Source organism: Triticum aestivum, chromosome 7B (assembly GCF_018294505.1).
Source record: "Triticum aestivum cultivar Chinese Spring chromosome 7B, IWGSC CS RefSeq v2.1, whole genome shotgun sequence".
Taxonomy (NCBI): Eukaryota; Viridiplantae; Streptophyta; class Magnoliopsida; order Poales; family Poaceae; genus Triticum; species Triticum aestivum.
The window spans coordinates 253,476,161-253,501,315 of record NC_057813.1 but is presented as its reverse complement, the minus strand read 5'-3'; positions in this window follow the sequence as shown (position 1 = coordinate 253,501,315).

The window sequence follows — 25,155 nt, the reverse complement described above, 5'->3', positions numbered from 1 at the left end:
GCTGGAGAAGCTGACAGCCGGGCCCAACAGCCAGCCAGATTACCATTGTACCCCTGGGGGTAGGCCTATATAAACCCCCCAGGCCACCCATGCAAAGGGTTCGGCCCCATTAGAACTAGCCACCATTAGAGCAGGAAGAGAGCTGAGCCTTGCCTCCTACTACCTCTAGCATATAGCTCAAGGAGCACCATTGTATCACTTGTGCCTTAGTGATCATGCGGAGACCCCACAGAGCCGGACTAGGGGTGTTATCTCCTAGGAGAGCCCCAGACCTGGGTAAGGTACGCCAGCGTTCGTGTCTATGCCTTATCCCGCTTCGAGGCACCGGCGTCGCCCCCACCATGATAAGCCATCCGTTGCCATATGTCGCACCCAACCCCTGACATTTGGCGCCCACCATGTGGCGAGGTGCACCGTTTCCCGGAGATCTGCTCTGGACAGGAACCCTGTTCCTTCCTGGCGAGCGAAGCCAGCCCAGCACGCCCGACAACGTCAGCCCCGATGCGCTGCATGGCGTGGAGATTGCCTGTGCGACGAGTTGCCTCGCTGACCTCATCGGCGAGATCGACTTCTCTGACGAGCCGGCCTCCGAAGCGGGCACAGGCTGCCCCGAGAGTCGCCTCGTCAGCCTCCTCGACCAGCTCCATGTCACCAGCGAGCCCGCTATGGACCTGGAATCTGTCGGCTCGACCGATCCGATGATCGTCGACTCCGACACGGCGTCGCTCGACGCATTTCCCACTGACGTGGTGGTCTATGATGAGCCGCCTCCTCGCGAGTACAGCGGCGGGAGCACCATCACAGAGGTGCTCGTCATCAACAGCGAGGAGCACTCGAACGGGCATGCTCAAGATCCCCTCGAGGACACCCTGCGCGACCTCACGGCGCCCATTCCTGAGGACGCGGATGCTGAGGTGCTGGAGGCACGCCACCTTCAGCTCGTCGAGAGCGCTGGCCGCTTGGCCAGCATGCGCCGGCTATCAGACGCCTATCGGCGCGAGATGGACCGGGCCGTAGGCGGCACGCCGGCTCCTGGCAACGTGGCGCGACCTCGGTACCGTTCGGCAACACGGCGCGACCATTGCCACCATGTTCGGGGCGGAGCGCCCCGTCTACGCCACGCCTGCAGAAAATATCCGGGCCGCCCAGGCGGTGACAAATGAGCTGAACATGGACAACGGCGACGAACTCCGCCACATGAGGAAACGAGTGCAGCAGCTCCTGGACGCGGCGGCCGTACAGCACGAGGCCGCCTGCCGCGCTGAAGACCCAGCTAGGCGAAACAACGAGCCGCCCCCACGCCGAGACCATGGGGCAACCTCCCGGACGCCGACTGGCGGCGCCCGCGGAGGAAAGGGCAATGAGCCGGCTGCTCGCCGCAGTCGGACGCGCATCTCCATTGAGCGTGACGAGGAAGGCCGTCCTCGTGCAGTAGAGCGGCGAGGCGACCTGCTGCCTCCCCCGCCTCGTGGAGCGAGATACACCACTCCGCCTCCTGTCACGCACCCGACTCTCGGCGACCGCCTTGGCCGCCGGGAGGGAGTCGGGGAGAACGATGCTCGCCACCGGATCGACCGCCTCAACCGATCCCTGGCACTCGAAGAAGAAGATGCACTGGGCCCGCCTTGCTTCGGCCCCCGAATCCGTGATGAGCCCTTCCCCAAAGGGTTCACCCTCCCACGCGACACGCCCAAATACACCGGCTCCGTGAAGCCGGAGGACTGGCTAGTCGACTAATCCACCGCCGTCAACATAGCGAACGGCAACAAGCGCGTTGTCGTCAAATACGTCCCGCTCATGCTTCAAGGCACTGCTCGGACGTGGCTAAACAGCCTGAAGCCCCGCAGCATCAACAGCTGGGTTGGTTTCACTTAGGTCTTCACCCGCAACTTCACCAACACTTACAAGTGGGCCCCCATGCCCCGACAGCTCTTCTTATGCGTCCAAGGGCCCACGGAGTCAACACGTGACTACCTCACACGCTGGACTGAGCTGCGCAATTCCTGCGAGGGCGTGCACGAGGTGCAGGCAATCGAGTACTTTATTGCCGGGTGCCGAGAGGGCACCCTCCTCAAGCAACGACTCCTCTGCGACGAGCCCGAGACCCAGCTGCTGGTCATCACCGACAAACACGCCACGGCCGACTCCTCCATGAAGGCGGAAATCCTGGTTGACGCGTCCGGAAAGGTGGCTCCCCTGGCACCTCGTACTCCGGCTGGTGACACCAGTCGGTGACATCAGCCAGGAGATAAAGAGCGAAAGGCCACTTAGCCGGCTTCCACTAGCCAGTAGGTGGTGATGGTCGAGGATCAGCAGCCAGAAGGGCAGCCAGCCCCCAAGCGGCAGAAGGGCGGCAAGTCCAATTGGTTGCCCGCTTTCTCTTACAAGCAGACCCTAGACGCGCCCTGCAAATTCCATAGCGGCGCAATGCCCTCCAACCACACCACTCGGAAGTGTCACTGGCTCACCAGAATCGCCAAGGGAGACGGACTCCTGCCTCCTCCGCCTGCCGGACCGCCGCCTCCTCAACCCCAGCAGCCGGCGGCCCGGCCAGTCGGCGCCATCCAAGATGACTATCCAGAGGAACATGGAGCTTATGTTGTGTTCACCAGCATGGCTGACGACAGACGCAGCAGACGGCAACAACAAGAAGAAGTGCAAGCAGTGGCCTCCAGTACCCCAGAGTTCATGCATTGGTCCGAAATACCTATCAGTTGGAGCAAGGCCGACCACCCAGAAGTGATGCCTTCCCCTGGTTCGTACGCCCTGGTCCTAGAAGCGACCCTTGCAATCGAGAGGCGAGCAGCCCGTTTCTCCAGAATTTTGATAGATGGCGGCAGCAGCATCAACATCCTGTATCGTGATACGATGGAAAAGTTGGGAATCAAGCAGAAGCAGCTCATCCCCAGTCGGACTGTATTCCATGGCATAGTCCCTGGCCTTTCCTGCTCACCAATCGGCAAGACCCAGATTGATGTCCTCTTCGGGGACAAGAATCACTTTCGCTGAGAGCCAGTTTGGTTTGAAGTGGTGGACCTCCAGAGCCCCTACCATGCATTGCTAGGCCGGCCTGCTCTAGCCAAATTCATGGTAGTCCCCCACTACGCCTACCTCAAGATGAAGATGCCGAGTACCAAGGGAATCCTTACGGTAGTCGGAGACTACAAGAAGTCAATCGTTTGCACCGCAGATAGCAGCCGGCTGGCCGAGTCCCTCGTGATTGCAGCCGAAAAGCAGCTCCTTGACCGAGTGGTGGCGTTGGCGGGCAAGAAGCCCGAAATGCCATCCACACCCCAGGAGTCGGAAGCTGAGGGCTCGTTCAAGCCGGCCAAAGAAACAAAGAAAATACCCTTAGACCCAGAGCACCCGGAGAGGCACGCTGTCATAGGCACATGCCTTGACAGCAAATAGGAAGGCGAGCTCGTCGATTTCCTTCGTGAGAATCGGGACATCTTCGCATGGTCCCCCAAGGACATGCCAGGTGTTCCGACAGATTTCGCCGAGCACAAACTACACGTCCGACCTGACGTCAAGCCGGTCAGGCAACCCTTGTGCCGTTTGTCAGAAGAGAAGAGAAGAGTTGTTGGGGAAGAGATAGCCCGACTCCTGGCAGCCGGATTTATCATGGAAGTATTCTTTCCAGAGTGGCTGGCCAATCAAGTTTTAGTATCATGGAAGTATGTTGTGGATCAGTTGGGTTCTTTCTGGTGGCGTGACGTGATGCAGTTCAGTGCTGTTTTCCGCGGGTTCACCAAGGTTGTTCTGGGCAATGGTTCATCCTCCCTGTTCTGGAAAGATGCATGGTTCGATGACCGTGACACCCCTCTTATAGAGCTCTACCCCAGAGCCTTCTCTTCTTGCAAGAATGAAGATGAACCCGTGGCTAATATCCTGACTGCCTCTGACCCCAGCTTGATCTTCCACCTACCTCTCTCACCGCAAGCCAGGCAGGAAATCAGAGATATTCAGCAGGGATCCATGCATGTTGTGCTTGACAGGGCCTGCAATGATTCTTGGGTTTGCAACCTTGGCGGATCTTTCTCCTCCAAGAGATACCATGATCACTGTTTCAGGAACACGGTTGCTGACAAAGCTTTTGGGTGGTTGTGGAAGGCCAAGAGTCCAATCAAATTCAAAATGTTTGGCTGGTTATTGATGGTTGATCGACTGAACACTAGAAATATGCTGAAACATCGTCATTTTAATGTGGCTGGGAACGTATATACGTGCATGCTCTGCCCAAGCCCCCCTGAGGAACCTATCGAGCATCTATTCTTTAGTTGCCCGTTCAGCCAACATTGTTGGGGCAAAGTTGGCATACTTTGGCTAAGCTCTGGTGATAGACTAACCCTCATACACGCTGGCAAAGAGGGCTGGCACCGGCCGTTGTTCATGGACATTTTCCTGCTGGCGGCTTGGAGTTTATGGAAGGAGAGAAACAACCTTTATTTCAGGGGGATCCCACATTCCTTTCAGTCGTGGCTAGCTAGATTTAAGGAGCTCTTGGCTTTATTATTGCACAAAGTTTGTAGGTACTGTGGTAGTAGCCTACAACAAAGTTTGTAGCCACATCCCTGCGTCCCTGCGTCCCTCCCTAGAGAACTACATACAAAGTTTGTAGGTATTGTGGTAGTAGCCTAAAACACATGGCCGGGGGGCCTCACACCCCACCATTGTAACAATGCTGTAATTGATCCCTTGTGAGTAATACAAAAGTCAGTGGGAGCCTCTCCCACTGTCATGCAGTTTCAAAAAAAATACAGTTTTAGTATTGAAGAAGAACAAGCAGTGGCACATGTGCATCGACTACACCAGCCTCAACAAGGCTTGCCCCAAGGATCCCTTTGCTCTGCCGAGGATTGATCAAGTGATAGACTCCACAGCCGGATGCGAGCTGTTGAGTTTCTTGGATGCATACTCAGGTCTTCACCAGATAAAGCTGAACCCGGCCGACAGGTTGAAGACCGCCTTCATCATGCTGTTTGGAGCCTTTTGCTACCTGACCATGACGGCCAGGTGGAATGCGCAAACGGCCTCATTTTGTCCGGCCTCAAGCCCCGACTGGTCGAGCCTCTAGAACGTTCAGCCGGCTACTGGCTCGACGAGCTGCAGGCCGTCCTCTGGAGCTTGCGCACAACTCCAAACAAATCAACAGCCTTTACGCCTTTCTTCCTCGTCTACGGTGCCGAAGCCGTCATCCCCTACGGATATTGAATTTGACTCCCCAAGAGTCACCATGTACACCGAGGCGGACGCCAAGGAGGCACGAGAAGACGGCGTCGACTTGCTAGAAGAGGGTCGGCTGTTGGCTCTCAGCAGGTCGGCCATCTACCAGCAAAGTCTGCGCCGATACTAAAACCGCAAGGTGAAGCCAAGGTCCTTCCTGGAGGGAGACCTTGTGCTCCGGCTGATCCAGCGAACAGCTAGACAGCACAAGCTCTCGGCACCTTGGGAAGGCCCTTTCATCATCAGTAAAGTATTGGGCAACGATGCCTACTATCTGATCGATGCCCAGAAGCCCAGAGCGTGCAAGAGAGATGATTCAGGCAAAGAAACGGAGAGGTCGTGGAACGCAAACCTCCTCTGAAGGTTTTACAGTTGAAAGCAGTATGTATCACGCTACCTTTTGTACTATGTATAAAGACTCCGGGTCCCCTGAGAAGAGATCCAGGACTGCCCTCTTTTTATCTATATGATAAATATCATGCCTATGAGAATGTGTACTCTATTTTCCTTCCGCTTGGCACCGGGTTCGACCAGTCGGCCCGAGGCCTCGCCGCCTTCTACAATATGCCGCCTCCTGCAGCCGGACAAGTAGTGTGCCTGCACCAAAGCCTCCTTTGTCAGAAGCCACAGCTCGCAGAGCGACTGCATGGTGGGCAAAGGTGGCAAAGAAGTGCCCCACACGAAAAAACAACTAAGGAAGAAGGCGCATATAGTAGAAGGCGGCATCGCGCCTAGTCGTCTGGCCGCCTGGCGGCCAGATGGACGGCCTCCACCTTATCACCCAAAGCTCCGAATGGTTAAAACCTAGCCTCCCTCACGAACGGCTAGAGTTCTCAAACCAGCCACGGTCTGCAGAGCGGCCGCCTGGCCGGTAAAAGCAAAACCAAAGTGTTGGCGGCAAGGGAAAAAACCAAGGAGAAAAAGGGAAGAAGAGTGGAGGTCGGCACAACAAGCATAAGCAATGATAAAATATTTTTACATGGGTAAAGGCCTCCGGCCAGCATTCAAACAGAGTTCAATATACACCCCGAGGGTGGAATTCGGCGAATTTAGCCAAAATGTCCAGAGTAGCAAGCAGAAAACAAATAAAATCCTAAGGCGCAGCAGAGGGCTCTGGCTGGGCGGTGCCGGTTGGCGCAACAGAAAGCTCCGGCTGGCCGGTACCGGATGGCGTGGCCAAGGGCTCCGGCTGGACGTTGGAGTCGGCCGCGCCACCTGGCGCGGGAGGCGGCTCCGTCTGGGCAGAGGGATCGCCGGCAGGAGGCGGACCGTTGGAGTGCTGGAGGACGGAGTCGGTAGCATCCGTCGGAGGAACGGGTGGCGGGTCTGCCCCCACTTGAACGCCTTCAGTGGCGGGCAGCACCTCGGTGCGTGGCTCGTTGCTTGAGGCCCGGTCAGGTTGGGGCTGACCGCCCGCCTCGACCTACGGCATGTCGACGTCACTCTCGTCTTCCTCCTCCTCCTCCTCCTCTTCTTCCTCCCCGTCCTCCCCCTCGTCGCTAGAGTCGATGACCTCAACGGAGTCTTCGCTGTCCTCCGGGTTCAGCCCGATCCACTCGTGCGGAGCCTCGCCGCCTTCCTCGACCACCTCCGGCACAAAGACACTAGTGTCGGTGAAGTCGGCGATCACCGCTGCCCTCCGGACAAGCTCAGCCTCCACCGCCGCTAGTTCCTCCTGCGCTTCCAGTCAGAACGTGGCTAACTGGGCTAGATCTAGCCCAGGGTACCATGCCTTGACGAATTCCAAGGCCCGGCGCGCTCCTGCCCGGGCTGCTGAGCCCTTCCAGGCCTCCAGGCAGCCGGCCGCCACCCCTAGCTAGTCGGCAGTCTGACTTGGGGTGCGTGGGACCATCAAGCCTAGCCAATGGGCGAAGACCGCCTGGGCTTCGATGCACTGCAGGCAGTGCAGCAAGCAGTGAGCATGCCGAAGCCGCGCCTGAATGCTGGGGACCTATTCACCAAGGGTCCGGGGGGCATCAACGGCGATCTGCGCGCCCTTCGCCCTTCGCTCCTCGCGCTGGGCCTCAATCATCTGGGTAGCGGCTACAGAATGGCCCGGGAAGAAGTCTCTCCAGGAAGAAGAAGAAAAAGGCCAAGGCTGTAAGCAAGGGCTGATAACTCAAAGCAAGAAACTAAGAGAGTAGGGCTCACCGTCGACCAAGTCTTCAATGCTGCTGAAGCATGCTGTCACCTGGGCCTCCTTGTCAGCCCAGGCAGAGCACTCCAGCTCAAACTCGGCAAGAAGGCTGGTCTCCGCCGTCTCCGCCTTCAGCTGGGCCGCCTTGAGATTTTCAGCCTGCTAGGCAAGTCGGGCGACCAGGCGGTCCCGCTCCTCCCCCAGCTTGCTGCACTCCGCCTCCTTGCCGCGCAGAGTGGTCTTGGCTTCGCCCAGCTGCTGCTGCAGGTCGGCATTGGCCTCTGAGGAAAGAAAGAAAAGAAGAAGACATCAGTCAAGCAGAAAAGACAAAGAAAAGAAAAACTGAGGAGATTCGGCCCGACTGCTCAGCAGTCGGCCTGAACCTCGGGGACTACAGCCCGCGGGCACGCCAGCGCGCCCCCGCGCAAAGGAAATAAGTCAACAAGGGAAAAAGAACAACTGAGGAGATTCGGACCGACTGCTCAGCAGTCGGCCCGAACCTCGGGGACTACAGCCCGCGGGTGCGCCAGCGCGCCCCTGCGAAGAAAGAAGAAAGAGACTTACGTCGGCTTTCGGCGAGATGGGTCGTCTGCGCCTCAAGCTCCCGAACCTTGGAGTTGTAGGCAGTCGCGCGGAGGTTGTGATAATCCTGCAGAAGAAACAACCAAATGAAATCAGCAATCGGCAACTACTCCCTCTGTAAACTAATATAAGAGCGTTTAGATCACTAGTTTTGTGATCTAAACGCTCTTATATTAGTTTACAGAGGGAGTACAAGTTAAAGTTCTGAATCGCCTACTCCGCATCCGGCCCGGAACTTGGGGACTACACCCAGTGGGTGCGCTTGCGCGCCCCCACGAAAGAAGCAACGAAGAACATTCAGAGAGAAAACCAAAAGACGGCTTACCCGGATGGCGGTGCGGAACTCCAAGTAGGCCTCGTTGGAGCGCTTGAGTGCCTCTGCCTCCGCCCGGAGCTTGGCCTGGACGACAAGGGACGCCTCGTTCAGGGCGCCAGTTCCACGCCCGCGTACCCAACCCACGGGCGCGGAACTGGTCGCCTCGGTGTCAGGGGCCGACGAGCTCGAGGCGCCAATCTCCGGCGGCCGTGGCGCCGAGGCCGCCTTCTCCAGATAGCGGCGTGTGGGAATGCAAACCGCGGGAACCAGGACCGTTGCCACTGTAGTCTTGACCGGTGGCACCGGCAGCGCCACTGGCTGTTCGTCCCGCGGCTCGCTGGCTGGCGGAGGCGGCGGCGGGGGCGGCGGCACAAAGACATCCAGCATGGCTATGTCACCGCCCCCCTACTCTCGGATTGGGTAGTCGCCGCCGGCACCTCCGGCTGTCGCTTCGAAATCAGGCGGCGGCGGCACAGTGTTCAGGGGGGCCACAAGTAGTGGCTCTTGGCGGCGGGCAACCTCCGCGAGCCGTTCCTTCTCTGCGGCCTGAGCTTCCGCCTGCGCTAGCGCCCGCGGCAGATAGGTCCGCCTGCTCCTTGGCCAGGTGGTCGGCCTCTGACTCATCGCGCGCCTCCCGCGCGTTCCGCTCTGTCGCCTCCCGGAGGTCGGCGGCCGGGTCGATGCGCCGGCTGGTCGAGGAGGTCGCTGCCGACCTGAGGACCGAGCCGGCACCCGACCTCTCAAGGGTCAGAGGGGCCCTGAAATAAGAAGATAAGTCAAAGGATTTTCACGACAGATTGATGAAAAAGCAAGGAGTAAGGAAATGATGCTTAACCCGACTCCATAACTGGCACCTTCGGCTGCCTTTAATATTGGGTCGCCCAGGCCGCGGTCTCTTTCCGCCTGGTCGCCGCGGCCGGGTTCTTGGGCTTCTTTGGGGCACTGCCAAACAGGTTCGAGCCCTGTTTCCGCTTGCGCTTGCCGCCTGGGGCGGGCGGCCTAGAGGAGGGGCCGGCGCCGGTGGCGGCGGAGCTCCGGGCAGGGCACGACTCGTATTCGTCTTCGTCGTCGTCAGGCCAGGCCTCCACGCCGCCGCCTCCCTTGGAGCCGCCTCCTCCGCTGCTGCCGTCTGCTCTGCCACCGCCACCTGTCGTGTCGTCGACCAGGGCGGCCGCCCCCAAGTCGGATTCATCCAAGTCACTCTCCGCCCTGTCCGCCTGGAGGTTATCACCCGGCCCCAGGAGGGCGGCCGTTGCCTCGGACATATAAATCTGCAACCAAGAAGGAATCAAGTCTTGAAGAGCGGCGCCATAAAGAGAAACAAAGCAAAGAAACCAGTTCAAAGGACAAAGACAAGAAACTTACCATAGGAGGCGGGTTGTGGCGAGAGTACGGCCGCTTCCCGTACCGCCACTCCTTCTCTGACATCTTGAGGTTGGAAATCTCGTTCACCATCCGCGAGACTTCGGCGGGCGGCATTCCCTTCGTGCACAGCTGGCACGGATGGCGGTGTCCGCCCATCCGGAAGATCGGGTGAGGGCGGCTCTGGAGCGGGAGGATCCGGCGCTCGACGAACGCGACGAGGAGGTCGGAGGGCACGAGGCCCTCCGACTCTTGGAGCAGTCGGAGTCGGCTAATGGCGGTCGCCGCGTCCGCCGACACAGGCTTTGGCTTGTACTTCCAGGAGACACGGGCTCTGGTGGGGGGGCCCGCCTCGTAGGCCGGCAGGTTGAGGAAGTCGGCAGCAGGATCCACGTTCTCGACGCAGAAATAGGACTGCTGCCACATCTTCACCGACTGCGCCAGCTTGATGACGGGAAAGGCATTCCGTTTCACCGGCCGGCGCACGGCGATGAAGCCCCCGCACTTGGGCACTGTCTCCTTGGCGGAGGTGCCGAGCTTTCCATAGAAGAATGCTCCCCACAGCTCGATTGTTGGGAGGATGCCGAGGTAACCCTCACACGCCGTGACGAAGGCGGAGAGCAGGTCACGGCGTTGGGCGTGAGGTGATGGGGCTGAAGGTTGTAAAAATTGAGGAAGGCGCGGAAGAAATTGCTCGCAGGGAGGCTGAGGGAGGGGCACAACCACGGCATGCCCAGAATGCGGCTCAACCGCACCTAGGGGCCCCCTATTCTGCCATTTCGTTTTTTATATACTTTCAGGACCCAACTATTCGGAAGGCCTGTCCGGCACTACACTTGCCGAACACACAATGCAACAGCCAGGGAGAGAATAGGCCGCATCAAATGTCCAGGTGGTCTCTATAACGAGCTTAATACCTGTTTTACTTAAAGTCCCGCAGCTTGCCCCTGGAGGGGGACATGTCAAATAATCCCATCTCTTGCTTATCACACTATTTGTATCGTTCTGCTTTCATAGCAGCCCCTTTTTTAATAATAAACAATACATAGCTTTTATCTGTTATTGTATTCATCTATTTTTATACAAATGTGTTCAGTGATGAAATTATGCAACCGTACACTTTGGTACGGCCAATACACCAGGGGCTTAAGCACCCCATAACATGGTGTGAGAAGACCGAACACTCTCATGAGTGCGGCACCCCGAACTTATAGCACGATATGCATCGGCTCCGAATCATGTCTTGGGTCAATAGTTGGGTTTGCCCGGCTCCCATGTTTTGGTACCTTATGTTCCGCAATGTTGGCTAAGGTAGCGCTAGGAGAACTACTGCGATTGTGCCCCAGTTGAGCTGGGTTAACACCTCAGTAGAGAAAGCTAAAACTAACCGTCATGATAGTGCGAGAGACTGGTCACTGTTCGCGAGGTTTTTCGAGTCCTTAAAGACTTATGCCGCTTAGAGCGAGGAACCGGACTTATCCAGCCTAGGCGTGGATAGCGCCCCGAACTCGGTCTTCCGAATACTAGAGGCTTCGTCGATATTTAAAATTATAGAATTCTATGGCTAAGTGAGAGTGATAAAGCATTATAAGTCCGATGACCTGGTTCGTTGTGCTGAGCGCCTCCCTAGATGGACCCAAGAATGGGAACAAGAGCGCTCAGAGTTATCCCGAACAACCCAGCACTCGTGGCATGGGGGTAGAAGCCGACGACTTGCATCTCTCAGATTTGATAAACGGCCGCACCGAAGGTAATATTTTAAATTAACAAGCGTTGCTTAACGCATATGAACAAAAGTTTTCAGCGTACAGGATAACAGATGCGAGTCTACTCAAAAATTACATCTTTGGAGCATTCACCCAATATAAGGCAGGCACCCTTCAGGACGCCCTTATAATACATCTCGGGCGTGCGATACTCCTTGCCCGGCGGTGGCGTGTCCATCAATAGCTTCTCAGCGTCCAGCTTGCCCCAGTGCACTTTAGCACGGGCGAGGGCCTGATGGGCACCTTCAATACAGACGGAGCGCTTGACGACTTCATTCCATGGACAAGCATCCACCACCCGCCACACCAAACCAAAGTAACTCCTAGGCATGGCTTCTCTAGGCCACAGCCGAACTATGAGGCCCTTCATGGCCTGTTTGGCCACCTTGTGGAGTTCGACCAGCTGCTTCAGCTGGTCGCTCAGGGGCACCGGATGTCTGGCCTCAGCATATTGAGACCAGAACACCATTTCCGTCGAGCTCCCATCCTCGGCTCGGTAGAATGCGGCAGCATCAGACACACTACGGGGCAGATCGGCGAACGCTCCTGGAGAGCTCCGGATTCGGGTAAGTAACAGATAATTTACTTTTATATTCTTGCTTTGCATAAAGAATGCCTTACCCGTTGCTATCTTCTTCACCGCCTCGATCTTCTGGAGGGCCTTCTGGGCTTCGGCCTTAGCGGTTTTGGCACTATCAAGAGCCAAGGCGAGCTCGGACTCTCGAGTCTTTGATTCACGCTCCAAACTCTCGTGTTTCTCCACGAGAGCCTGGAGCTCTTGCCGCACCTCCGCCACCCGCGCCTCCTGCTTCTCTCGCTCGGTGCACTCCAAGGCCGCACTATTTTCGGCCTTGGACCCCGCTTCCTTTAGGGTCGCCACCTCGGTCGTGGCCCCTGCAACATTTACGTTGGTCCTGTCATTATTTGCAACCAAGTATTTATTTATATACATGCGGTATTACATACCCTTCTTGTCCTCGAGCTGCTTCTTGGCATGGCCGATCTCGTTCTCGGACCGCTCGAGGCTTTCCTTCAATACATTGACCTCCGCAGTCAGTGCGGCAGAGGTCAGCAGCGCAGCCTGCATTCCCATATTGACATATTTACATTAGACTCCTATGTATATCTTTTTGAGATCCTCAGCTCGACTTCTCTTTCCAAACACCAAACTGAGCATCAGGGGCTACTGTCTATGCAGTAACATTTTTATATGTTTTGAATACATACCTCAAAGCCTGTTAACAGGCTTGTACAGGCTTCTGTCAGCCCGCTCTTGGCGGACTGAACCTTCTGAATCATCACACTTATAACAGTGCGGTGTTCCTCATCGATGGAGGCGCCGTTAAGAGCCTCTAGCAAAACGTCTGGTGCCTCCAGTTGGATGGAGGCCGCCGGTGTAGTAGGTGTGCCCTTCTTGCGAAGGCGCTGCCTACCGGTCTCTGGAACCGTCTATGGTTCCGGAGCAGTGTCCGGCCCAGAGCCGGACTTGGATCCCTCCGGGGCTTTACCCCCTTTGGGCCTGGAGTCCGGGAGCTCTCCTTGCGGCGCCTCCAGGACCACCTCCTGCTGGTCTAGTCCCTTTTGGGACCCCACCTCGGCATCGTCCGTAGGGAGAGGGGAGGAGGCCGTCCGAAGTGAAGCGCTATTCACATCCGACGAATCCAAGGAGCCGCTCGTCGAATCGTCGAGCTGAGCCTTGGGTGGACTGCATGATCAAATTCGGCGTCACAAAATATCAAATAATAGAGGAGCACCATAAGTTATTCGGATATCCAGATACTTACGATTTTGCCAGGGGCTTGACCCTGGATGGCCATTCCTCCCCGCCGTCTTCGGCATCGGAGGAGTAGTTCGGCAGGAGGGTTCTCCCCTTCTTGGATCCTCCGGCCTCCCCAGTTGGGGCGACCTTCCTTTTCTTGCCTCCCCCCATTGGAGTGGGAGTGGCTTCTTCTTCTTCCTCCTCCTTGTCCTCAGAGGCGGAGGGTGCTTCAGGGTTGTTAGGCGATGAATCCGACACGACCAGGCGCCGGGAACTCTTTCGAGTCCCCGTGGCCTTCTTCTTGGCCTTCTTCTCCGGCACCACGTGAGGTGCCGGAACTAGCAGCTTCATCAAGCGAGCGTCCACTGGGTCTTCGGGTAAGGGAGCCGGACAGTTGATCTGTCCGGCCTTCTTCTGCAAGTCCTATTAGAGGGATCGGGGTTTAGATCCCGCATAGAATCAGATCTATGGAAAACAAATACCCCGTAATGGGAAAATTAAGCTCACCGCGCTGGCTTGGTGCTTGGCGCAGAATCCGCGATCCTCGGTGATGGGAGGGGAGACCTCGGAGCTCTTGAATAGCACCTTCCAGGCATCCTCGTGCTTTGTGTCGAAGAGCCGGGACAGAGTCTGGTGCTGGGCCGGGTCGAACTCCCACAAGTTGAAAGCCCGTCATTGACACGGGAGAATCCGGTGGAAGATCATGACCTGGACTACGGTGACAAGTTTAACCTTCCTGCCGATCAAGTCTTTGATGCAGGTTTGAAGTCCGGCCACTTCTGCCGAATTACCCCACAACAGGCACGTCTCTTTCCAAGATGTGAGCCGTGTGGGGATGCCAGATCGGAATTCAGGGGCCGCTGCCCATTCAGGGTCACGCGGCTCGGTGATATAGAACCACCCCGATTGCCACCCTTTGATGGTCTCTACGAAGGCGCCCTCAAGCCATGTAACATTGGCTATCTTGCCCACCATGGCGCCTCCGCACTCCACTTGGCGGCCGCCCACGACCTTCGGCTTGACGCTGAAGATCTTCAGCCATAGGCCAAAGTGATGCTGGATGCGGAGGAAGGCCTCGCACATGACAATGAACACCGAGATGTTGAGCATGAAGTTCGGGGCCAGATCGTGGAAATCTTGGCCGTAGTAGAACATGAGCCCCCGGATGAATGGGTGGAGAGGAAAGCCCAGTCCGCGGAGGAAATGGGGGAGAAATACAACCCTCTCATGGGGCCTAGGGGTGGGGATGAGTTGCCCCTCATCTGGAAGCCGGTGCGCGATGTCGTCAGACAAGTATCCGGCCTTCCTCAACTTTTTGATTTGCCCCTCCGTGACAGAGGAGGCCATCCATCTACCTCCCGCTCCGGACATGATTGGAGTAGGTTGAGGTGGGAAGTGCGGGCTTGGGCGTTGGAGCTCGAGCGCACAGGGACGGATAAGCAAAGGAGGAAGAAGGCGTAAATGGAAAGGGTAGATCCTTATCCCCTTATATGGGCGGCCGAAACTACGAGCCCCCACCGGCCTAATAAAACTCGCTTATCTCCCAACCGCCGCGGTTAATGGCGCGGTTGGGTTTACCCATGCCCATATTGATGATAATACCGGAATAAGGGGACACGATCTCTGCTTTGACAAGACATGCCAAGGAAACCGCCTCGCTAAACGCGCTGAGGTGGAACGGTAAAATGAACAAAGGCTTGGCCGTGGCGTGATGTCACGCCGTAGAATACATCAGCGGATTAGATTGGTACAAGTATTATTCTCTCTACAGTGGGATGTGGAACTTATTTTGCAGAGCTGGACAGTATCCTTGTGTTCGACATCTTCTATGAAGTATTCGGAGGAGGAAGCCGCCTTGCAATGCCGAAGACAATTTGCGCGCCGGACTCGTTGTCATTGAAGCCTGGTTCAGGGGCTACTGAGGGAGTCCTAGATTAGGGGGTGTCCGGATGGCCGGACTATGACCTTTGGTCGGACTCCCAGACTATGAAGGTACAAGATTGAAGACTTCGTCCTGGTCCGGATGGGACTTTCCTTGGCGTGGAAGGCAAGCTTGGCGATACGATATGAAGATCTCCTCCCATTGTAACCGACTCTGTGTAACCCTAGCCCTCTCGGGTGTCTATATAAACCAGAGAGTTTTAGTCCGTAGGACGAACAACAATCATACCATAGGCTAGCTTCTAGGGTTTAGCCTCTCTGATCTCGTGGTAGATCAACTCTTGTACTACCCATATCATCAATATTAATCAAGCAGGAGTAGGGTTTTACCTCCATCGAGAGGGCCCGAACCTGGGTAAAAACATCGTGTCCCTTGTCTCCTGTTACCATCCGCCTAAGCGCACAGTTCGGGACACCCTACCCGAGATCTACCGGTTTTGACACTGACAAAGGCCAAAGCCCTGCAGGAAATGCGAGCAGAAGACGACCCGCTCGCCTTCCTGCGGCGCCGACGAGATCTCCGTCTCCGGCGGCACCCACGCCTTGACGAAGGCCGCGCTGGGCATCCGGCGCGTATCACGGAGGAAAGCAATGTGATCCTCGATCACCGTTGATCCATCCCAGTCGCCCATGGCTCCGGCTGGCGGCACAGAGAGAAGAGGCGCGTCGGCGTCGAGCAACGGCGGCGGCGCTACGGCAGCAGCAGCAGCAGAGGCTGAGAGGAGAAGAAGAAGAGTGGGAGGGGGCGCAGGCACTTTGCCACGCCTCTCCCCCTCCCTACTTATAGCGCCTGGGTTATGTAGCCGAGGGGGCAGGACGTGGGGTTGTGGGATTAACTGCACCCACGTCCCCATGATCCCCCATCTCCCGCGCACATTCACCCCATTGTGAGTCGCAGGGATGGCAACCGTCCCCTCTGGCACAGTAAATCCGCCCGGTTGCCGAGGCACGGTAGTGGCAGGCCCGGTTCGGAGTCATGTCCCAGCTAGAGCGTGGGATGGCAAGCTTGTCAGGCTGACGTGCGCCGCGTGGCGCATCCGTGGCGGGCGGCTGCTTGGGGAAGCTTAACAGGCACGCCATCTGTTTCCCGCCTTGAAGTTCAAAATCAACCATATAGCTCCGCCTGGGAGAATGGTTTTGACAGGCTAGCCGCTGCTTGGGAGACGTAAATCAACCATATAGTTACACCGACAAAGGAGTAGGGTTTTCACACCGACAAAGGCCGGCTTGAGCGGTCGGCTAGCCGCAAGACGGATTGCGGGTCGACATTCTCCCAGAGCTCGGTGAGGGGGGGAAGCCGCTGAAACCTCGCGGCCCCTCAGCCACGATGCCTCACCGGCTTCGGGGACTACTGTCGGAGTAATGGGCCACGGGTAGGCTCACCCGTGTCCCTAGATTTATCAACACTTTGGTCCAGCTCCGCCTAGCTGAGCCCCAAGCCGAAACTCCGCCCTCTGGGGCCCGCTGGCTCAGCTGCCGGCTTCCAGAGGGCGGGTGACCCAAACAACGGTGCTCCGAGTGGCTGGCTCCTGACGGCCACCTTCCAGAGAGGGCGGCAATGGGCAAGCGGCCACCTCATAACTACGGGCGGCCGAGCTCCCTTCAAGAGTACAAGGCAAGGTATGGCTACAGTGAAGCACGTCGCCCCCCACGCTCGAGACGGGCATGGCTACAATGCTTCATACAGACGGAGATCCCCGCATGATGGGGCACTGTGTCGTATCTACCCTGACGTTGCTCCGGGCAGGTGGAGTCCTATTCCCCACGATGGCCTGTCGGTACGGCCCGGAGGAGGCGGGCCCTACCTGGCAGCGACCCCAAGGAAGACGGTGGAAGCCCGACCAAGTGGATACAAGAGGGGCCGGCCTCCAGCAGGCGGCCGTCCCATATCCCAAGACATGCATGCCATTAAGCTGATGAGACCAGGTGTGGCTACAGTGATCTCCCGCCAGGCGGCGGGACTGTAGCCACGCATAAATGACCAAGCTCTCGTCACCAACGACACGGCTACATTAAGCAGCCACAAACCAGTCGGCGGGGCCCGCCAGGCAGAGGGCCCCAGCAGTCGGCGGAGAAGCCGAAGGCTGGAGACGCTGACAGCCGGGCCTAGAAGCCGGCCAGATTACCATTGTACCCCTGGGGGGTAGGCCTATATAAACCCCCCAGGCCAGCCATGCAGAGGGTTCGGCCCCATTAGAACTAGCCACCATTAGAGCAGGAAGAGAGCTGAGCCTTGCCTCCTACTGCCTCTAGCATACAGCTCAAGGAGCACCATTGTATCACGTGTGCCTTAGTGATCATGCGGAGACCCCGCAGAGTAGGACTAGGGGTGTTATCTCCTAGGAGAGCCCCGAACCTGGGTAAGGTGCGCCAGCGTTCGTGTCTACGCCTTATCTCGCTTCCAGGCACCGGCGACGTTCTACTCGCCCCCACCATGATAAGCCATCCATTGGCATATGTCGCACCCAACCCCCGAAACAAAACCACCGTCTCGCCTCTCCATCTTCTGATCTTCTCCATTGCAAAACCACCTCCTCTCCTCTCCATCATCTTCATTCCAAAACCACCATCTCGCCTCTCCCTCTTCTGATCTTCTCCATTGCAAAACCACCTCCTCTCCTCTCCATCATCCACATTCCAAAACCACCATCTCGCCTCTCCCTCTTCTCTATTGCAAGACCACCGTCTCTCCTCCCATCTTCCAAAGCTAGCACCGGACCACTCAGAAGGACATCAATGGAGAGGATGTAGTAGCGAATTAGGAAGATCGCCGGCGGCGACCAGGCAAAGTTCGCCAGGTTAAAGGATATCCTTACTTGGGTTGACAATGAGTGGGAGATTTCAAGGACGGTGCAGGGCATGTGGCAATGTATGCGAAAGAGCAAGACGGCGGCGATGAAGGCAGCGATGTACATGTACTCCTCGGTGGCAGTCACGCCGCAGTCCTCCGAGTTCATCGAGTATCTCCTCTGGGCGATGGAGCAGCCAGATTCGCCGGAGGCGACAGTCATGCGGAGGTGGTGGGCGTACAGGTCGAAGGTCGAGCACCCAGAGGATAACGAATCGATCGAGTATGGTGTGCCGTTCATGAGGGTGCAAAGCCAGCCGGAGGCACAGGTGTATTCGTTCTCCCACCGCAAGAGGAGGCCGGATGGCGCGACGTTGCTTCCCCGCCATTCTCCACGGTTCCCTCGGCGCTCTTCTCGTTTCAACGGCGGCGGTAGGGTTTAAGGTAAGCTTCGCACTAACCTAATCTTCCACCTGCTCATGCTTACAATTAGTGTGATAGCTAATGAAAATCTTGCTTACAATCAATCTCCAAGTACTACGCCAATCACCCTAAAATAGCCCTAGACCTTTGGGTCAAAGTTGTGACACAGTGTACAAATAAAGAAAAATAGATTGGTGCTTCTTTCAGAAAAGAGTACTCCCTAGAAAACTTCCAATATAAGCTACTAGTATTCGGTTAGAGGATTTGCTGCCGAGAAAGATCCGTCCACAGAGAGCGCCACACATCCCACTGGTGGTTATGGATGCCAACGCGTGCATGCATCATGGTTGGTGTTGGTAATTTTTACTTGGCACACCTCGCACTCTGCATATATGCCGGTTCCATACGCACATTTGTGCAGCTCCACCAAAATGCAGTTGAATAACCCTGTTTGGACAGATAATGAAAAAGCGTGATTACATTGTAGTGGCACTAGTTGATGAAACACGCAAAATAAATAGAAGAAAATATTGCAATAGTATCATAGTATGCCATGCTGCGAGGGCAAGATGGGCCCTGCGACGCCTCATACGGTATGCCTCATACTGGACATCCTCCCAAGTCTCCCAGATACACCTTCTGCCAGTGATGAACATCAATGTACATCGGTAGTACAAGGAGGCGCCTTGAGACATTCAAATCTCTATTTTTGTACAGATCAACTAAATTAAGCAACCCAGTTTGCAGAAACGCTTAAACATTAACAATGGGACTAGTTGATGAAACATATATTAACAAAGAAAAGCACTTTCTTTATCTACATTGGAAATGAAATGATAGAGATGACACTCGCTCTATTTTAATTGTATTATTACTTCATTTTATCAGTGACACTAGGGTTGAGCAGGTGGCAAATGAGGTGTACCATGCGTCGCAAGGATGGAGGCCGGGGGTGCTTAGACTGGGATGCTGAAGCTGGCTCTTTCAGTCACCAACATGGATGATTCAATTCATGGGTCATTTTGGCGCAATTCACCTAAAATGAAGCAATGTCCCCTGAGCTTCTTCTTCAATTTTTTTTAAGAAAAGGGCTCTAGCCCCGGTTCCATTTCCATCAGAAAACGAAACCCACAGAGCTTCTTCTTCATTAGTTCCAATAAAATTGAGCAACATCAAGGTTGGTTGTGAAGCTCCTGGAATGCTCAACTATAATTTGGATATCATTTGTGCAGTTCAACTAAGATCAAGCGTGAAATGTATATCTCTGTTTGCACAAAAAAGGTGGAAAGGAGGGTGACTAACAAGTGATGAAACATGCATCAAATGAAAAGAAGCATGTTCCTTATCTGAATGGCAATCCTAAAAGGACAGTAGCAATTTCTAAAGCAGTTGCATTGCTAGATATTAGTGTGGGCATTAGGATTAACTATGACAACCGTTAAATATGACATTACTTTGGGCACGGGAGAGTAGGCGAACCAGGACAGTTGCATTTCTAACGAAAAGAACCAACCTATCTTAATGGGAAATTTAGCAGGACATGTAAAAAAGTGTCATTGATTCATATTACTGGAGGCATTACATTGAAAACAACATTGGTTTAACGTGTCCTTACTTTTAACAGTGCGACTACTACATTTTACCAGGGGCATTACATAAGAGTGGCTCGGGGCAACAAACATCAGAACAGGATATCTCGGTTGGTCCCATGTTTCGGTATAGCCACCTTATACTGTGTGAGGCTAGCAAATCTAGTGCTGGACTTACTCTGTTGACTTGTCCTCTAGTCCCCACTTTCTTTCCTTTCTCAACCAATAGATCGGGTTTACATTGAGTTTGTACTGCGTTTCCCTTTATTTCCCTATTAGACCTAGAGACCAGTTGGATAGCCAGTCTCTGCTACTTTTCGCCCCATTATTTCCTCTTTCGAGCAAGTCCTAGATTCAGGTAACAAATCCTACCCACCCCCACCCCCTTTCTTCCTTTTTTGAACCAAGTAGTACTAGATTCGAGTGCATGAACTAGTTTTACCTCTTAAACGTAAAAAATTAGGTGGTTTTCGAACAACCGATCGATCCTATCTACGAGGGGGCCTGAGAAATAGTAAAAGATACAAATGCAGCGACGTCAGGAGCTCGAGAAGTAGAGCAAGGCTGGTTTCAAAGGAAGTTATACCTTATGGTCGCCAGGATGTCACTAGGTGGGCGGCGGGAAGCCGGATCTGCCCACACTACGGTAGCGAGGAAGAAGGGGTCGGAGGCCCTCCCTCGCTAGTGGTGCTTGGGAGAGAACGGCAAGGTAGGCTGATCAGGACACGCCAGCAGTGGGTAAGAGCCGTCGCCGAGGACGACCACGTAAATGTTGCACCTTCTCACCTTCCCCGGTGGAGAGAATCCGGCTAGATCTGTGACCAGCGGTGAGCACAGAGAGAGAGAGAGAGAGAGAGAGAGAGAGAGAGAGAGAGAGTGGCCACCACTGTCATGTTTAGATCTGGAGAGGCCGAGATAGTGTGAAGAGAGCAACACTAGCAAGCAAGCACGGAGGCTCCTGCCTATATAGTGGAGTAGTACTAGTTTTCTTTTGTCTACCGGAGCCGGTAGACCTCGTCAATGACTGCCGAGAAGTCTTCGTGCACATGGCCCGGAGGCGCAGTTGTCATCATTTTGATCTGAAGCGCCGGATTATAACATATAACACGAAAAAATGCCACATGACAAGAAATCATGACCTCACTGCCCAAAGGAGACAACATTAATCCCGACGGACAAACTAGACGAGGAACAAAGCTCAAATTAAAGACAAACTTGTAGAAAAGGGGTCCGTCGATAGATGTCCTAATTAACATAGCCGGCTTGACCTAGATGGCAGCCAAGTAGTCTTCGTGCATGTGCCCCCAATGACTAGCCCAACTCAATTGTCGTTGTTTAACCCTCGCAGTGATCCGAAGCACATGACACCTAATTTTGCGAGATGACAAGAAACCTTTTTTTAGATTTCTCACCACAACTACAGCCAGTACAACACAGCCTGCATCATATGTAGACGATAGCCAATCCAGGCATGTTTGCTGGAGTCTGGTCACATGCATGGACGAACTGAACTTCCGTGTCTTGCAGGGATCGTCCAGGCACCAACGTAGTACAACACTTCTCTAGTACTATCGCTCGTCTCCCTCTTCTATTAAGTCACCCAACTTGCGGGGCCGGGGAGTGTGCCTATGGTCGATTCTCAATTGCGGTCCCACATGTGTGTGCAAATGCAATATGACGCGCGCTCCATTCGGAGAGCAGCGTGCCAGACCGACCGACCGTCTGGGGTGCGATGCGAACGTGACGGGCATGCTGTATACTCCTTACATGTGTACCGCCGTTTTCTAGAGGCTTTGCTCCATGGCGCAATCCATGGATACAAAATTAGTATATGGTCCTATTTAAAAGTTGAGGGCGGGGCTTTTCCTGCGCGGTAGGCGGCGGGGCAGTTCCGCCTAGTCGGTTCGACGGAGATGCGAGAAGACGAGGGAGTAGGCTACTGCAAACGTAGGGCTATGTGATTTGACAGCGAGTTACTGGTGGACAGGTGGGGCCCCATGATTTGACTTGCCATTATCATTTTAACTGCGGCGCTATGAATGGCGTGAGTCTCCCGATTCCTGACCACCTCCATACTGGTGCCTCTCCCAATGCTCCACCATGTAGTAGAGGCTGGCTCTTGCATGAGAGCTCACTTCTCCACTTTTTCATTGCCTTTGTTTCCTCCACATATGCAAAAGTGCCATGTAAAGAACACTATTGTAGTACTTACTTGCTCCTATAGGTGCTAAGCTTGCCACATAGGCATAAAGTCTGATATGGCAAGTTAATCAAGAAGAGAGAAACTAGTTTGGTGACCCAAGGAAGAAACAGTGCTAAGCGCGTGTACCTGGGTGAAAAGGCAATTTTGAGTCTATAGCTAATTAAATCAAGCAAACTTAGCAACAAAAAACTAATAAGCACACCATTTCATTGGAAGAGGTCACTCCTTGGTAAATGCAATAAATACTAGTACTCCCTGTGTCCAATAATATAATAACGTTTTTCGCACTACACTAGTGTCAAAAAAGTTCTTATATTATGGGACGGAGGGAGTACGAAGAAAGAGATAGAGAGAAGTAAAAAATACACTTATAGCCAACCTTATAGCCAACCTTGTTGTAGTATGAGTGACTAAGTGATGAGTATGTATGACATGCCAACATCACATAGCCTAATGCGACGGTCGTGGTAGGCGCGACCATGATACGGGCTGCTGGCAGCCCTTGGATCTGAGATCAAACGGTCACATGCTAAGTTGCTGAAAATTTGCAGAATGACCCTCCCGCGGCAACCGGCAAATTTCCTCCTGCGCGCCGGAGTAGGTTTCTCGGTTTGCATGCGGGTTTAACAGAGGGGTTTGATGGAGGCGAGGAGGCGTGTTCAGCCGGGCGTGCAGTGGACGGCGCAGTACTATTCAATTTGACAACTACAACTAGTATATTATAAAAAACAAAGAAGAGTAGTAGAGATAGAGATAAGAATAGAGACTAGAGAGGAGCACCATCTAGTGCTTTGTGGGCTATTCCTTCGCTCCATTCGGCGGCCGCAACGTCCCCTACAGCCACTCCCTCCTGCGCTCCATTCGGCGGGCGTTGTTGACATTTGGGGAGCGCACTCTCACGACTGCTAGCAGCGACGATTTCACCGACGACGACTTCTTCCCCGACCTCGGCAACCTCTTCCTCAACGACATGGGTGACAACCTCAATGCCAATGGTGCTGCTCCCGTTGTACCGTATGTGTTTCTGACCTTCCTGTTCGAAATCGTGGTAGAATTCATGTTTCTACTCTGTGTCCTTGACTTGATTTGTTCATCTACTATGCTAGTCCGCATGATTAGTTTAATCTCTTTTATAGCCGTCATGATTTATTTTGTAGTAAATCTCGTAGTAACTTGCTCATATATTCAACTGGCGGAACGTCCCCTACAGCCACTCCCGTTTCATGGATGGCCTGGTCGATGCCTCCCCAAAGTGCCCGGTGCCGTTTTGGGGCTCGCCGGCAGACATCGTGCATCACCTGACGCAGGCATGGCGATCACTACTGGACCTTGGCGAAGAACATCAAGTACGAGACGTGCTACCCATTCACTGTGCCGGAGTCGCTGGAGGACCAGCACCGCCTGCTAGTCTCGAAGGAAGACGGCAGTGTCTTCCTCTTTATCGTGGCCACCGGCGAGGCCCGTGCAGGCCGCGCCACATCTCTGTAGTGTGCGTCACGGGCGAGGCCGCTGACGCTGACACTGACACGAGGCCGATGTACCGGTGTGTGCTCGCTATTACTACCCCATGAGGTACGTGGACGGTGACACTGGCCACGTCAAGCTGACTTGGACTCTGCCGAGATGGGACCTTCCCGCCGATATGGACATGGAAGACGCATGGTATTATTTGACCCCCAACAATGTGCATGGGGACTCCAAGGAGGTTCACCTGGACATCTGCATTACTAAGTTAAATGTTGATCATTAGTCTTCGCTCAATGTAATCCGCTATCTAAGCATGTGGAGACTTCCATGCATGATTTTGCTCTATTGGAGTATCGCGCATGAAAAAAAGTGTATCCATTTATGGTTTAGTCTAGAATCTTCCATGTATGAATTTTTACTAAAGTACTGGTGAAAGACTTATGATGAACCATTTCCTGCAAAGCACAATAAGAGTTATTTCTTCACAAGTTTTGGATGCAAGTTGAACAGTTGAACGCTTTTGTTTGCAAAAGATACTTTTTTATCTATTTCACCTGGTTGTTTCTGAGCTCTAGAGATGAAATAATATCCTAAGAAACCTATCGATACCTGTTACACATGAGATGACCCCCACATCCTTTGTCAAAATAAACAACACCTGATCAATGCATTTCACTCTTCCGTGCAACGCACGGGCACCTTACTACTAATGAAAACTATATATAGTACGATAAATGATGATGCATGTCACCTAAAATTATATCATTGAAAACTATGTTCAAATATGATATTGTTTCTGTTGACATGCACTAACATTTTGTCAGTTAAATCTTCAGTCAAATTCAATGGGGGATAAACCACGACCGATGTAGTAGTACTAGTGTAGAGGGCGGCGCTGCATGGAAGTCTCACCTCTTACCCCGCTCGTGGCACGACAGTAAAGCTGTCATATCACAAAACCCAACCACTCCCAGTAATAAGTGGACTGGAAAAATAAACGGACAAGCAACCATCACATCCCTCCGTCTTTTTTGCATTTCATCTCTCTGCATTTACTTTTTCTGGTTGATCTCGCACACTCGATCCCTAGCTACTACTCCTAGGGCAAGTTCTTTTGGCGGCTTCCCCAGCTTTTCCCATAAGACTAGTCACAGTGGAGAGTAATGCTTCCAATGCATTGGTGTTTACGTGAGGTGCTAAGTGCATTTAAAACCTTAGCAACTAGTCTCCCTTGTGCATTAGTGCTTAGCTTTTGTAGCTAAGCCTCCCTCATTGAATTGTTTAACAATTAAACTCCATCATTCATTGGTTGATATTTATTTTGCATAGGTTCACGCGCTTAGCACCGTTTCCTCCTAGGGTCACCCTAATGCTCTCTCTCTTCTTTAATTGCTTCACCACATCATTTTGTTGCCTATGTGGCACCCTTAGGACCTGTACAATAAGGCGCCTCACTCATTTATTTGGGCTTCTAAACTAGTACTAGTAGTACAGTACCTCCGTCCTGGTTTATTCCTCACCATTGTAATTTGTGCCAAATTTTGACCAAAGATTTAACTGATAAAATGTTAGTGCATGTGACATGCACTAACATTT